The sequence below is a fragment of the Schistocerca cancellata genome, chromosome 4 (genome assembly GCF_023864275.1).
Source record: "Schistocerca cancellata isolate TAMUIC-IGC-003103 chromosome 4, iqSchCanc2.1, whole genome shotgun sequence".
Taxonomy (NCBI): domain Eukaryota; kingdom Metazoa; phylum Arthropoda; class Insecta; order Orthoptera; family Acrididae; genus Schistocerca; species Schistocerca cancellata.
The window spans coordinates 142,058,121-142,065,175 of NC_064629.1; the positions used below are offsets into that span (position 1 = coordinate 142,058,121).

The window sequence follows — 7,055 nt, forward strand, 5'->3', positions numbered from 1 at the left end:
AAACTGTGGAAGTGGCTGTGTTTCAGAAATTCCTTGCAATGGAATGACATGGGAGCAGCCAAAATGGTGGGTTTCCTCACTGAGATGGACAATTTGCATTCTGTAATTGATTACACTCTGGTAGTGGTGAAGGAAATCACTCCCCAGTGTGACATCTAAATCTCGCCTTCATTTCCGAATTACGCCCATGTCCAAAGGGTAGTAGCTAGCTTTGATTTTCAACTTAACTTGACAATACCTAGTGGGTATGATTATCTTGTCACTCAGACCATTAATGTGGTGTCGGGGTGGTTTTAACTCTTGTCTATCCTCATGCCCTAAGAATAACACACTAGTTTGTGTTCCCGTCTCAATAAGTATTCTTACCTTCTTTCCTCTAATTTTACTTTTGACGAGAATACTCGCCATCTCATTTACGACACCGTGGCAGAGTGGATGTATAAATTTTACATTGGGCATGGTCTGGCAGCGTGACATGCCCCTTGACCATTTCCCGGCTGTCTTTGGGTTTGGAGTGGATTGTTGTTGAACTGCCCCCTGTGTTGGTTGCACAAGGGGCCACAGTTTCCTGAGGTATGCTGGCAGTTTTTACTCATGTGTCCTGTGATTCCACACTGAGAGCAATAAGGTTCACGGCACTGCGTGGCAGCAAGGCCTGCCTTTCATCAGCATTGGCATGCCTGCTTGCATTTGAAAACTGGACGCAGCTGTTCGTCCTGGTGCACCAAACTGGTAACAAAATGTCTTACCTCCTCCTGCACCATCGCAAGTCATGTGGCATCATGCAACCAGGCAGGCTATGCTATTTTGACCTCCCCTCCCACATATGGGTCAAAGATATTCAATGCGACATTTTATTACCCTTAATGGCAAGCCATTCTGGGCTTAGATTTCAGCAAGATAATATCCCGCACACAGCGAGAATTTTTACTGCTTGTCATCATATAAATATGTCAATCAAGCGAGCTTCCGCTTGCTCGATTAAAACTACATTATCTGCGGGATCCAAACCCAGCGTGTAAGTGCATCAAGCCACAGCGCGGATTCGGTCAGCAAATGCCTGTATGTCCTCCTCTTGCTTCTGGCAGAGGGTAGATAACTTATGACACCGTGGCAGAGTGGATGTACAAATTTTACATTGGGCATCGTCTGGCAGCGTGACTTGCCCCTCGACCATTTCCCGGCTGTCTTTGGCAGAGGGTAGATAACTTATCCCTGTAATAGCGGGCATCACATCGGTCCAAATACCTTTCTTTCAGCCCAGTATCTAAGGTGACAAAAGAGGAGGTGTCCTTAAAGGTGTGCACTGATTCAATATAGGTATGGGCGTCACCTGACAATTTAAGGCAGAGTACATTCACCAAGAATAGTCTAGCCAAGCACAAGCGTGGCCTTCATCTCAGACAGTTTGCAAAAAGGACTTTATCTGTTCATTGGGTTTCCCAGAAAATGCCGGGATGAAGTTGACTGCAGGGAAACTGTAATCCAAGGTGGCAATGTGCAGCTGGGGTACTATGTTACTGGAGGTGCTTGCAGCCATCATTTGCGGCATAGCTGGGTGTGTTTCTGGCACACTAAAACTGGCAGTCTAGGTTTGAGCCAATTTTTGGCATTCTTCCATTAATTCTATCTTCTGTAATAGTAAGTTGTTGATTTCTGCTTGGAGGGCAGCTACTGGGTCTGGTTTCCCTTAGGTGGGGAGTTGTCTCCGCCAGTGGTGGTACTACGGGTTTGAGGCATGGTTACAATATTAGGGCACCTAGTGCTCGCTGGAAACTTTACAATCAGAGCACAGAAAGAAAGAAATGGCCTATATTGGTGGCACGACAGTGTAGCTGGCAGCATGGAGGCAATTGCGTAGAAAACTGAAGCGACGAACTTACAGAAGTTGCGGCAGTGGTGCATTGGGTGACAGCAGCTGGAAATAACAGCAGAGGTGAGGGCACCAGTGTTGACGGTCAGGTGCCGTGTGTCAGCTAGCTGGCTGGGACATGTGTCCGCACCACAGTGTGGTGCAGAAAGTGGCTTCCTGCAGCTTAGCGTGGCCCCGGACTGTCTGTGGCACCAGGTGGTGACGTGCCGCAAGGCACCCAGCCATGCAGCCTGGCGTTCCATGCTGCAGCTGCTTGGAAAAATAATGCCGAACGGTGGAACACTGCGTGGCAATGCCACAAATGCGTGCACTTATTATCACATTGTGCATCTGGCACATCAATTACTGCTGGCAGCTTCAGTAGGTATGACTGGTTAAACTTCAAATGAGATGGGCCTAACGGTGAGACATCCTGCTCCTGACAGAAGTTGTTAATGTGTCAGGATTGACCAGGAGGGGAAAGCTGTAGGCACCTATAAAGAAAACATATTTTTATATGCGTGAAAGTTTAATGCTGTAAACAGGCAAGCCTAGAGAAGCTTCTGGGTCTGAATGGGCTACCACGCAAGAGGGCGGGGGAGGAGGGTGTCTGGTCAGTTTGGAAGCTGCCAGCAGAAGAGAGTGAACAGCATGTCTGCTCCCGACAGCTGGCCATGGTTCCACCCCCACTTGACCACCTCCAAGCCTGCCTATTGTTCGGTCAGATCATAAGACACACAGTTCAGTAGCATTACCTCTTCAGCAACATGTGAGTTTAGGTACTGATGGTTCAACTCCTGAGTTTCAGGGTGGTTCAATCCTGCTTTGGGCAATATGACTGAGACGCTGCAACATACCGCCAGGCAGAAGGCACTGACGAACATCACGTGAAAAATAAAAATCAAATTTTTATACTAGTAAATCCATTCAGTAATGACCCACACTGTACAGAACTACTGAGGAGATAGTAAAAAATTAGACAGAGAAAGTAAATCAAGAAAACCAATAAGCTTCTTTTAAGATAGATATGAACAGATGAAGACACAGAAAAGTTGGTGTGGGAATGACAGGACAGTCCATAAACACCAGTATCACCAAACATAAATGTTATTGTAAGTTGGAACAGGTGGAGAAAACAACTTTTGTGGAGCATGCACTGTGCGAGACTGACCACATGATAAAATCTGCTGACACAGGAGTTCACACTGTGGAGAAAAACTGTCATGCCCACATGATCAAGGAGGCCATAGAAATCCACAAACGTGGTAACAGCTTCAACTAGAATACATAGAGCCTGTAGCTAGTGTATCCTGGATTCCCATGCTGTAGTGAACAATGGTTGTGGGGATCAGGGCGAGACCCACAGTGCTAATGACCAGGGAAAAGCCCTGAGATACTGGCATGACAGGTAAATATAATATATGGCCATGAGCTCACCTTGAATCCAATGACAACAAGGACTTGAGCTAGTGAAATATCAGAAAAATCATGAAACAATCACTAACCAGAGAACTCGAGACAGAAGACAACAGGCAATTAGCCGACAAAAGGCCTATGAAAGCCTCAAGAGATTACCTTTAAGACAGTCTGCTAAATTACAGAAACATTTAATAACTTTATTCTGTCAGTAGCAAATAATTTAAGATTCAATGCTTTCTTAGCAGACAGTCTCACATTCCACTGAAAAGACTTACAAAACAAGTTTGATCAAATCCAGCTTTATTCTAATGTATAAAAGATGTTTACAGTGTTATCAACTCTCTTAACAATAAATGTTTAAGCGGAAATGTTTGTTCACATGAACTTAGTAATATATTGAGTAACTTAAGTGATGAAACTTTTTCAGTAGTACATTCCCAGAGCCACTTAAATATGCTGTTGTCAAACTACTTCACAACAAAAGGAGAGAAAACATTGTAAGTAATTACCAAAAGATCTCATCACCACCAATATTTTCACAAATTTTTGGGCGTACTGGACTTTATATACTCAGTAGTAAACAGTTCGGATTTCAAAAAGGACTGTAAACTGAACACACAGAACTAAGAATGGTCATTAAATCTAAGTGGTGGGTTTTCCAATTGTGGTTCAGATTTCTATATAGTACGAATGTCCAAAAGAACAGACACCATTTGTGGTCCAGCAGCCATTATGAATTAAGACACAGCTAACATTTGTAGTTCCTTTGTGTCTTAACATTTTAAACCTCTTGTATTTCATTCTTTGAGCAAACTATTTGACATAGGGTATACTAACATCAATAAACTAGAAAAAAACTACTGTAGGGAATATTGTGTAAGTTAGCTAATGTTTTTGACCACCTGAAGCAGATCCTACCGCAAAAATAAAAATATTATACAGTAGATAACACAGCAGGTCCATGGTTTTTATCTTATGTGATTGGCAGAAAATAATGTATATCAGTTCCATGTCACCATGTAATAACAGACACTTAGAATTTAAAGCAATAAGACATGGTGTACCAATGGAATAATATCTTGGGGAGTCAACTGTAAAAATATTCAAATAGTTTTCAAATTACAGAAAAGAGCAATTCGTATAATAACCATGAGTGGCAGTAGGGCTGACAGCCTTGAACATTTCCAAAAGCTGGAAATCCTAACTCTCCCCTGTGAATACATTTTTCAAAGTATTATGTATGTAAAAAAAAAAATATTGACTGCTATGTTAAAATTCTTTTGTACACAGCTATGAAACTAGAAACCAATACAATCTGCACCTAGAGAGGAAAAATAAAGTTAAAACTCAGCAGAGCTTGTTCTGCAATGCCGTTAAATTATATAATAAATTACCCCAAAATATAAAAGATATTGACGCAATTGGAAAGTTCAAAACAAAACTAAAAAAAATTTTATTAAATAAAAGTTATTACACAATAATGGACTATCCTAATTGAAACACGTAGTGTAATTAAAGTAGCCTGCATTGTAATACACAAGGAAAAAATTATAATATGAAATCCAAAATTGTTCAGTACTATAAGAAAATTACATAAGGATATAAAACTAATGTAAGATACCTTAAAAATGTGTGTAAATATTAATTTTGTGTGTATAAATTGTAAGTATATTGTATTGTATATGATTTTGCTGACGAAATCCACACAGTGTAAATTGTTACATGGATTAATAAAGAAATCAAACAATCAATCAATGAGGTTTACTTTTGGATCCTCAGTTGCTTTTGATATACACTGCTGGAAAAAAAATAGTACACCCTTTTATAGGTTTACAATTCACTCAAAATTTATTGTGGCAATGGTGCATACTGAACACATGAAATGAGTACATTTACAGATCAACAGCACAAGTGGTTGTGAGGAATGAGATGACAATCCACGCTGAAACACCCACATTCTCAATCATAAAGATGGTGAATACTTTCCTCGGATACATTATTCCATGCCTGGTCAACCTGTGCATGTAGTTCTGTAGGAGCTGTTGGTTGACAAGTCACACATATCATTCTAATTCCATCATGTCCCACATGCACTTGACTGAAGACAGATCCAGAGATTGTGCTGGCCCAGGAAATTGCAGCACATCTTGCAGAAGAAGTTGAGTTTCATGGGTAGTGTGTGAGTGAGTATTATCCTGTTGGAACAACACATCACCATCACCTTCCCACTACAAGAATGGCACAACAACAGGTCTAACAAAATTCTGCCTATAATGAGCAGTGCTTAGCGTCCTTTCCAGAAACGCCCAAGTTGAAAGTGACTTGTAGCGTATCACACACCAGACCATAAGGTCCGAGGTGGGGCCAATGTGTCTTCAATGAATGCACTTTACAAGGCAGCACTAACCAAGTCTACATTCTACTCACATACAACCATCACTCACATGTAGGCAGAATCTTTTCTCATCACTGAAGACCATGGCACACCATTCCATCTTCCAAGTGGTCCTCTGATGGCACCAGTCCAGCTGTGAACGTTGATGCTGTGCCACGATTGGAAGACAGGCTAGAGGTGTGCATGCCCACAGTCCCACTGCTAATAATGCTGGTTCACAACAGCTCATAATGACCCTCTTGGCTCACAGGCCCTCTTATCTGTGTTGTGGTAGCTGTACAATCAGCCACTGCTGCTCTTACACTATGATGATCCTGGAGGATATCTTTGCCATGTGGATGTCCATAATCTCGTCTACAGGTGTGAGAATGTTCACATGATAACTGATACTAGTGTCATTGCAGAACTGATGCAGCATGTCCAAATTTCATGACAGTTCACTGAAAGGACCATTTTTCACTTGAAAGGCCACAATTGGACCCTTCTAAAACTCACTCAGTCGGCTGTAGGAAGGACGAGTGCATCTTGTTGCATACCTGCCTGCTTGCTTCACTAATTCTCATTACAATGAGTTTTCTGACTGTGAGCATTCCATATTACAAGGTAGACACACACAGCATTCTGGTAGCTATGCCACTACATTATGTGTTGGCAGACACTGTTGCAACCATTATCAGTTCATCTACTATCCAGCAGGTGGTGTATGCCATCATTGGAACAGAATCAGTGTCACCTTTCCTGGTGTACTAATTTTTTTTCAGGCAGTGCGTGTACAACATCTTGCACCAGTAGCTTCAAAAGATGCAAATTTTGTCCATCTTTCTGTTAATATGAGTATAAGGAAAAAAATAATACCATTTTTCTTATTGAAAAGGCAGCTAATGAAATATTTCAGAATATCAGTAGATTGTTCAAGGCAGATGGATTACCATTTAATTTAGCAACACTGACTGCATACAATGCAGTACTTCTTACAGAAGTCCAAAAACTATCAAAATAGGTTTCTCAAACAATGAAATACAAGAAATTTTAAATCTTAAGTTTCCGGTATTGGAAAATCTGGCAACGTCCTTGCCGCAGTGGATACACCGGTTCCCGTGAGATCACCGAAGTTAAGCGCTGTCGGGCGTGGTCAGCACTTGGATGGGTGACCATCCAGGCCGCCAAGCGCTGTTGCCATTTTTCAGGGTGCACTCAGCCTCGCGATGCCAATTGAGGAGCTACTCGACCGAATAGTAGCAGCTTCAGTCAAGAATACCATCTTACGACTGGGAGAGCGGTGTGCTGACCCCATGCCCCTCCTATCCGCATCCTCCACCGAGGATGACACGGCGGTTGGATGGTCCCGGTAGGCCACTCGTGGCCTGAAGACGGAGTGCAATTGGAAAA

At 42.1% G+C, this 7,055-nt stretch overlaps 1 pseudogene; it reads left to right on the forward strand.

Moving 5' to 3' along the window:
• Positions 1-6,727: 6,727 nt before the first annotated feature.
• On the forward strand, positions 6,728-6,845 carry LOC126185799 (5S ribosomal RNA; annotated as a pseudogene).
• The last annotated feature ends 210 nt before the right edge of the window (positions 6,846-7,055 follow it).